Source organism: Callorhinus ursinus, unplaced genomic scaffold (genome assembly GCF_003265705.2).
Source record: "Callorhinus ursinus isolate GAN/ISIS: 27379988/994484 unplaced genomic scaffold, GSC_fseal_2.0 scaffold2, whole genome shotgun sequence".
Classification (NCBI taxonomy): domain Eukaryota; kingdom Metazoa; phylum Chordata; class Mammalia; order Carnivora; family Otariidae; genus Callorhinus; species Callorhinus ursinus.
This window is the reverse complement of record NW_027397064.1, coordinates 6,432,058-6,441,695: the sequence shown is the minus strand read 5'-3', so window position 1 is coordinate 6,441,695 and position 9,638 is coordinate 6,432,058.

Genomic DNA, 9,638 nt, shown 5'->3' with positions numbered 1-9,638 from the left:
AACATATGTGATGTGTCCAGATACAAAGTAAATAAACAAAAATCAAGAGCCTTTTCATATACCAGAAATGAGTTGGGAAATATGATTTTTTAAAGAGCCCTCTAACAATAAGAACCACATATAAAATATATCCTAAAATAACTTCATAAAAATGTGTATGGCATACTTTTACCAAAATGATAACAGTTTACCAAAGAAGGCTTGAATAAGTGAAGAGATACATCCTCTTTATGGATGGAAAGTCTTAATAATAGAGAAATGTCAGTTGTACCCCAAATTAATGAATACATTTAATACAATTCCTATCATGAGTCTGATGAAATGTGTTCTAAAATTCATCTGGAAGAATAATTATATAAGGCACAGAAAAGCAATTTTTGGAAACAATGAAATGAGAAGGAGACTTGCCTTATTAGATATTTTTAGATGAGGTATAATTTACATACGATATGATAATACACTTTAAGTTACAATTAGATATGTTTTGACAAAGGTATACACTCTTGTGACCGCCAACCCCGCCAAAATATAGCACGTCTCCACAGAAGGTCCCATGTGACCCGTTGGGGTTGACCTCCCAAATCCGCTCCCCCATGCTAGGCCTGATGGAGGCAACCACTGGTTAGTTTTCTGTCACGATAGATTCGTTTCACCTGTTCTAGGATTTCATAGATGTGGAATCTTACAGAATGTTCTCTTCTGTGCCCAGCTTCTTTCACTCAGCATGATGTCTTAGATTCACCCCCATAAAGGCCCTTTTATTGAACCTATGGTGATCAAAATTGTGTCATGCTGTCATAGACATATGTAGACTGAGCAGAACAGAACAGAGTCCAGATCTGACCGTAAGTTTGGGTGGGAGTTTAGTAGCTGAAAAAAAAAATGGCATTTAAGGTCAGTCTAGAGGGTACAGGTTAGCCAATAAATGACCTCGGGGCAATTGACTCATCACTGGGGGAAAATGATTAGATTCCCCACTGTTCATATTATGCTGAAATAAATTACAGATGGATCAAATAATTAAATATAAAAATCTATCGGGGCACCTGGGTGGCTCAGTGGGTTGTGTCTTTTTTTTAAAATATTTTATTTATTTATATGAGAGAGAGAGAGAGCACAGCAGGGGGAGGGGCAGGGGGAGAGGGAGAAGCAGACTCCCTGCTGAGTGGGGAGCCTGGCACGGGGGCTCAGTCCCAGGACCCCGAGATCACAACCTGAGCTGAAGTCAGACGCTTAACTGACTGAGTCACCCAGGCGCCCCAGGCATCTGACTCTTGATTTCAGCTCAAGTCATGATCTCAGGGTCGTGAGGTGGAGCCTGCTGCTTAAGATTCTCTCTCCCTCTCCCCTCCCCACACCCCCTTCCTCCCTAAAAAAAAATCGATCAGAGAAGAAAAATATAGGTAAAATATTTTATAATCGTAAAGTTGGAGAGCTCTCTTTAAGCACTGATCAAAAGCCAATGCTTACATATATGTTTACATACCTTTATACATATATATATACACACACACCTCTATCTATCATCTATCTATATCTAAAATAAAAAATTGATAAACTTGACCTACGTAAAAATGTAAAATGTCCATCTGGCAAATAAAATCATCTGGGAAAAAGTAATTGCCACATACATGACAGGTAAGGAGTAAATATGCTAACTAGATAAAAAGTTACTGAAAATCAGTTAGTAAGCAAACGCCCAAGAGAAAAATAGGCAGAGGAAGAAAAAATCATTCACTGAGGTAGAAATCCAAATGGCCAATAAACATAAGCAGTGGGGTTCAAGGAAATACAAACGATAATTAACTATCTGATTAACTCCTGTTTAGCTATCTGATTGACTTTTTGAAAATTAAGATATTTGGGGCACCTGGTGGCTCAGTCGTTAAGCGTCTGCCTTCGGCTCAGGTCATGATCCCGAGGTCCTGGGATCGAGTCCCGCATCGGGGTCCCTGCTCCGCGGGAAGCCTGCTTCTCCCTCTCCCACTCCCCCTGCTTGTGTTCCCTCTCTTGCTGTGTCTCTCTCTGTCAAATAAATAAATAAAATCTTTAAAAAAATTAAGATATTCATTTTTGGTGTGTATGATCATACATGAGTATTTTTTAGGATGGCTTAGTTTTGAGTGGTGTTTTATAATGTGCTCTCACGGGTGTTGATCTTCATGGCAACTCTGAAGCAGAAGAGTGAGGTGTTACATTAATTTTTACAAATGAGGAGTCCTAGGTTCCGTGAACTTTCTTGATGTCACAGAGATAGTAAGTAGTAAAATCAGGGGTTAACTTGTGGTTTTCTGGAATCAAAAAAAAATTTATGTAAGTAATCTCTACATCCAACATGGGGCTCAAACTCATGACCCCGAGATCAAGAGTGCATGCTCTTCCCACTGAGCCAACCGGGCACCCCTGAATTTTTATTACATCATGGCTTTCTTAGAGCTAATATGGTTAGCTTTTTTCTTTTTTTCTTTTCTCTCTCTCTCTCTTTTTTTTTTTAAAGATTTTTTTATTTATTTGACAGAGACAGCGAGAGAGGGAACACAAGCAGGGGAAGTGGGAGAGGGAGAAGCAGGCTTCCCGCGGAGCAGGGAGCCCGATGCGGGGCTTGATCCCAGGACCCTGAGATCATGACCCGAGCCGAAGGCAGTCGCCCAACCAACTGAGCCACCCAGGTGCCCCTGGTTAGCTTTTTTCTAATGAATTTCCATCAGTTCAAAAGTTTCAGAATTATTAGTGCAAATATATTATGCTGTCATTTCAGGGAAGAGATATTTAATGCTGTAGGGATCTCCAATCTTGTTTCTTAATAAGACATTAAATCCACTTAAAGGAAGCCACAATTGATAGAGGAGATATCTTAAAAAGAAGGTGAAAATGACTGCATTATTTCTTCTTTAGTATTGCAAGGACACTGTGAGCTATAACACTAAAGACATTTTCAGGTATTTTTAAAATTTGTAAAAACCGATCAGTTAATTAGTTAATTGACTCCTTCGACAAATAGTATTGAGTGCACACTAGGTGACAGGCACTTTTCTCAATGCTGGGGATGCAGGGACGAGCATGATGGGCAAAAATCACTCTCTGTGTAGAGCTCAGATTCTAAATTTATTTTTAATGTATGATAAAATAATGTTTGTCCTAGTTTATGGATAAAATACATGACTGTGCTGCTAATGTTTTGAATGAACCAAATAGCATAAAGGCGGATAATTTAATAAACACAGATCAGAGTTTAGAGGACCCAAGGATGTTCAGCATCTTTGCCTGAAAATTAAACTTAGAATTTTAAGAATGTCAGGGTGGTCTGTTAGAGGCTAAGTTTATATTTTGTTCCCCTTATTCTTAAGAAGTTGCCAGAAAGCCTCCTTGAACTCATTGACAGCAGTCACTGCTAACCTTAGAAGCACAGGACAAGACACCTGTGCCCCTGGCCTGAGTTTGTATTTAGGAGAGAGGACGACATAAGAACACTCTGATCTCAGGCTAGGGGATGTGACAATGGTCTGGGCAAAGGGACTACAGTCAGAACCTCTTGTTTCAAAGGTTAAAAGAAAAAAAATCTGAGCAATCCCTTGGAGAATCCCTGAAGGAAACAGAGGACCTTAGTTGTAGGGCTTCTGGGAGATCGGCCTCAGAACAACTCGGGGGTGGGGTGGGGTGGGGTGGGCGGGGGGAGGGCCTGGGCCAGTTCGCCCCGGGGGTGTGGTCATCAATGTGCCCCAGACGGACGCTGCCTGCCTGGGTGGGCTCTGCCGGCTCCAGGGGGCGCGGGCCAGAGCTGCAGACTGGACTCCTGGCTTACCGTGGGCCAGGCCTCCGTGCCCCCGGCGGGCTGCTGCAGGGCGCGGTGCTCTGCAAGCTCCCAGAGCATACCCTGGCACTGGAGGGTCTCGGGGATCACACGGAGGAAAATATATACTAGGGGCCGGGGACCCCAACCTCTGTTTGCAGTCTGGGGGCACGGAAGGAAGCCAGGAGGACGCTAGTTACTTAGTGATAGAAAACATTTTTTGAAACGCACACTAATTACTGGCTCAAGTAAGGCAAAAAGCTGGGTGACACAGCAAGAATGTGACAAAGCGTTCTGCGCCGGTGTGCAAGTACGCACGAGCTTGGCGTGTGCGCGTCGGCGGGGGGGTGGGGTGGGGCTGTCTCCTGGCCCCTCGGACTTGATGAACGCGCGGCTTGGGGTCCGTTCCACGCCCCAAGGAGTCATGCACTAGACGTCTGCCACGTCTAACACGACCTGCTTTCCCCAGGCCACTGCTGAGTGTGGACCCTGCTCTGCACGCCGGGTTGAGGTGTGCAGCTCAGGCCTTTCCTTACCCCCCAGCCCCCCAAAGCCCACCCACGAGGAGGAGGATTTACATTCTCAGCAAGAACGACTTCAAACGGATCCTTGGATGCTGCTTGTGTCACTGCCCCTCTTCCTCCTTTGTTGGCACCGACGACCCTCCGGCCTGAGCCACCGTGCCCGTCCCCCCCCCAGCTTCTCTGTCCCCCCTCTCTCCATCCTCCCGCTCCTCCTCTCAGAGGGAACAACTCAGCCAGCTCTGATGACCGACAGCTGTCACCTTCCACGTTCCCCGAGCTCGCCTTTCCCCCAACACGTGGAGGTGTTTTTCTGCGCAAAGACAGCCCCTCTCCCAAGAGGACTTCCGCCCACAACTGTTAAGCCAAGACCAAATTCACTTCCTTTCACCTAAGGTTGAACCTCGGAGTCAGGAAGCACAACTGGACAAGGGTGAGTTCCTTGGTATCAGTCGTTTAAGAACCCCCGATAAGATGCAAACTATTTTACATAAGCCTCCGGAGATGTACTTGGAGTTGGTTAATGGTGGTTTTTCCCCAGAGGTTGAGGTTGTAAAAAACCCTTAAAATTCTATGGTGAATTGGGTCCTTTAAATGGAGAATTGCATGATAGGTGAATTATATCTCAACTCAATAAAGCTGTTAGAAAATTTTCAAAATCCTGTGGCAGCTCTGAAGTTTTCTCTCTCGACTAGCCAGGCTGTCACGGCATATTAGTTTTCTATTGCCGCTGTGACGAGTTACCGAAACTTTGTGGCTTAAAACCACACACATCTATCACGCCGATGTGTAGGTTAGAAGTCCAACATGGGGCTCACTGGGCTCGAATCAAAGTGTTGGCAGGGCAGCATTCCAGTCTGGAGGCTTCAGGGGAAAATCTGTTTCCTGACTTTTCCAGCTTCTAGAAGTGCCCACATTTTCTTTGATTCATGGCCCCTTCTTCCACCTTCAAAGCCCGCAGCGTGCCTCTCTGTGCCTTTCTCCTCCTCCTCCTTCTTTTTTTTTTTTTTTTTTTAAAGTAGGCTCCACACCCAGCTTGGAGCCCAGTGTAGGGCTCAAACTCACAACCCTGAGTTCAAGACCTGAGCTGAGATCAAGAGTCAGACACTTAACCGACTGAGCCCCCAGGCGCCCCTCTGTGCCTTTCCCCTGTAGTCCCACCTCCCTCAGAGGGACTCATCTGCCTCCCTCCTCCATTCTTAAGGACCCTTGTGTTGACATTGGGCCCACCATATAATCCAGAATCGTTTCCCCATCTCAAGGTCTGTACCCTTAAGATGTGATCACATCTGCAAAGTCCCTTTTGCCCGGGAAGGGGACATATTCATAGGTTCTGGAATTAGGATACGGACTTTTTTTTTTTTTAAGATTTTTTTTTTTTTTTTACATATTTATGTATTTGACAGAGAGAGAGAGACACAGCGAGAGAGGGAACACAAGCAGGGGGAGTAGGAGAGGGAGGAGCAGGCTTCCCGCCGAGCAGGGAGCCCGATGCGGGGCTCGATCCCGCATAACCTGAGCCAAAGGCAGACGCCCAACAACTGAGCCACCCAGGTGCCCCTAGGATGTGGACTTCTTGAAGGGGGTCATTATTCTGCTCCCATACATGGCAGGCACGGAGCTAATCTAGAAATGATGGGAGAGGCTGGGACTGTCTATAACCACACCACCCATCTCCAAAAGCAGCCAGTTGCTTTTGAGACACAGATCTTGGTGAGGGCCTGTGAGTAATTTCACTGAGGCAAGTCTGGAGCTCTTCCCAGCAGAGCTCAGAGTTATCCCGGGACCTGGGGGCAGGCAGGGCCAGACCTAGTGGGGGCCCAAGCTGACCTGAGGGGAGAATGTAGGTTTTCCAGGACCCATGAGGAGCTCGTGGGCCGTAGGCAAGTTCAGCCCTGGCCTCTTGACGTGCTCTCCAGTGCCCTGGGGGTTGTCTCGCGGGTCACTGGGCCCCTGCAGGTATCTATGGGCGAGAACCATGTGCATAGGGAGGCTTTCGGCTGGTTGAGGTTGCTGGGCCACATGGGCAGGGCTGCCTGGCAGACTCCTGTCTGGGGAAGAGGCCGGAACTTCCAAGCTTCTGGAAGGGAAAGCTCACTTCCGGGATTGAGAACAGGGTGTCAGTCTGGGGCTGATGCAGCTGAAGCAGGGCCCCCAGCAGGTGCATGCACCTTTATGGACTAGCCACCTGTAGGCCCAAAGGTCTTCTCTGCCCTGGTCAGGGCCCAGCCCTCAGCAGCAAGAGGCCCACTTCCTGGGCATCTGCCAGAGCAGGAGTTCCCTCACCTCCCCAGTCTCAGTGGAAGGGGAGAGAATGTCCGTGGCCCCCTGGTGAGGAAGCGGGGGGGCGGGGGGGATTGGAGGCAGTTCAGTCATTCGGCCACCTTGAGGCCCTCCAGTAGTTCCATCCTCCGGGGGGGATAGTCCCCTCTCCACTAGCACCTTCCCTCTGGTCATGTGGTGTGGAGCACTCACCAGTAGGCACTGCCCCTCCTCTCGTGCCCCCACCCGCTGCAGGAAGGGGCAGGTGCCTTGCGCAGAGCCCAGATGGCTTATGTCTGCTGCAGCCAGAGGAGAGCCAGCCACCGAGGCAGCCTGGCAATGGCAAGCTCCAGCCCTGGGAAGCAAGGAGAATTGTACCCCAGCCCACCCAGCTGCTGGGACACTCACTTTGTGCAGCTTCCTTTGGAAGGTGAATTCTGCCCCAAGCCAACCAAGTCCAAGTGGTCCTTGTAGGGATGGGGTGCCCATCACAAGACCCCTGAACTCTGGCCACAGACAGTTGGCCTGAGGTGGGTCCTTGACCCCAGCTAGGCCACCTGGGGTCCATCCTTGGGATTTTGCGCCCCCCTCCCAGCCCCCAGTTCCTCTCTGATGGTAATGTGGGGAGGTGAGAGGTGTGGGAACTGCCAAGCTCTTGGTTCTAGCAGGCCTGAGAGGAAGTGGCTGACCCTTAGAGAGAAACAGAGACTTGATGCCGAGAAAGTCCCTGTGGCCTTGGCAATGCTGATTCTAGGTCCCACCCCTGCCCCCACAGCCCGTTTTCCCCCCGCCAGTCCCTGAGGGCTCCTCTCTGCAAAGCCAGTGGGAGCTGAGAGTCTCTTCACCTGCAGCCCCAAAGCTGACCCATCAGCGGAGAAGCAGGGCAGGGGTGAACCCAGGTCTCAGAGCTCTTGGAGGAGCAGGGGGAGAAGCTGAGAGCAAGGGCCTAGGGCGGCAAGAGAAGTGGGGTCTGGAGCCCCCAGGCAGAGGGTGAGAGCCCCGGCCTGGAAGGATGAGCAGCTGCCCCAGGGATCCAGCCTACGTTGGGGAAGCCAGCACTGCAGGTTGGGGGCACAACCGTCCCGGTGGGGCCTTTGATGGAAGGCGATTAAAAAGACAAAGAAGGGCCCAAGCTCTGAAGTGCCCAGTCCAGCTTCGCAAAAGTGTCTGTGCCTGTCTCTTGAAAGGACATTGCAGTAACCCTTCTCCGACAAGACCGATGTGTTTTAGGTCTTTTTCGTTTTGCTAAAAACAAACCCAGAAGCTATAACCTTATTGCAAAAATTGGGGAAAACCAACAAAAAAGTCACCCATAAACTGTTGTTGAGATGTAGGAAAATGCTGGGTTTAGTTAATTTCCTAGCATGCAGTTGAGTATGATAGACGCAAGGTGTTGGGATAGACCAACCTAAACTGGTGATTCTCAGTGTGGCCCCAGGAACGGCAGTGCCAGAGGCAGTGGCACCTGGGAACTGGTTAGAAATGCATATTCTCAGGCCCCACCTGGGACTTTGCACATTAGAAATTGAGAGTTGGGTGGGTGCACCCTTTCAGCTGACCTCTTGAGCTCTAGTCTGGGAATCGCTCCCTGTGACTTTTGCAAGCCCATGCAGTCCTGCCGCTTTACCACCAGAGGGCACCAGTGGGCTGTGGTTCCCCCTTGACAGCTTTTAGTTTCCCAAAGACTAGCAAGGATATTCAGGATATTAAGGCCAAGCCAGACTTTCTTTCTTTTTTTGAGTAAAGAACGACTGTCACTATGTTGGCAATTGCTGGCTAACCTTAAATGTCACCATGTTTGGACCAAATTGTACTGTCGTTCTATCCTTGCTTAACTGAGGACCCAGTGTGTTTGGGTGGTGGTGGGGCTCCTTTGATAGTGCTTGTTTTGTTTGGAACACACAGAAATGCGAAAGCATTGGGGTGAGCAGCAAAGGTTACCTCCTAGTAAAAGCTTATATTCTATAAAAAGCAGGATACAGCTTCGCTGTGGCCCGTCCCCTCCTTCCGCTTCTCCTGCAGGCCCCTACTTCCTGCCTCCAGGGGCAGGTGCCCTGGGCTGAGAGCCTGGCTATCACCAGGGACGCTTCTCTCCCCGCCCTCTGGTTTCCTCTTTTTTTGGTTATTTTCCAATCAATTGTGCGAGGTGCCGTTTACATATAAGTGTACTCATTGGAAGTGTTGATAGCTCGATGAATTTTGACAAATGTAGCCACCATCCCATTGATTTTTTAAAAAAATGAAACCTAACAGATCCATTTATTTGCTTCTCCCTCCCCCCCCCCCCCCCCCCCCCCCCCAAAACACAGTGTTTGGTTTCGGCTTTAGCACCAAAGGGCCTTTGAATTTGCCTTCAGAACAGCGCACTTCAGGCAGGGAAGGTTCTCTTGGTGGTGCCCTGAGGGCCTTCTTGAGAGCTTCCCATAGAAGCACAGGGATCCCATAGAAGCTGTCTGGGTGGCTCAGTCAGTTAAGTGTCGGACTCTTGATTTTGGCTCAGGTCATGATCTCGGGTTATGAGATCGAACCCCGTGTTGGGCTCTGTGCTGAACGTGGAGCCTGCTTGAGATTCTCTCTCGCCTTCTCTCTCTGCCCCTGCCCTGCTTGCTCGCTCGCACTCTCTCTCTCTCTCAAATAATAAATAAATAAATCTTAAGAAAAAAAGTCCATTGGGCGCCGGGGTGGCTCAGATGGTTAAGCATCTGCCTTCGGCTCAGGTCATGATCCCAGGGTCCTGGGATCGAGCCCCGCATCGGGCTCCCTGCTCCTTGGGAGCCTGCTTCTCCCTCTGCCTCTCTCTCTCTCTCTGTCTCTCATGAATAAATAAATAAAATCTTTAAAAAAAAAAAAGAAAAGAAAAAAGTCCATTTCTTGATTTTTCTCTCTCTCTCTTATTTTTTCCCTTTCCTTTTTTTTTTGTTTCTTAAATTCCACATATGAGTGAAATCATATGGTGTTTGTCTTTCTCTGACTGACTGATTTCGCTCAGCACGATACTCTCTAGCTCCATCCATGTTGCAAATGGCAAGACTTCATTCTTTCTTATGGCTGAGTAATATTCCATT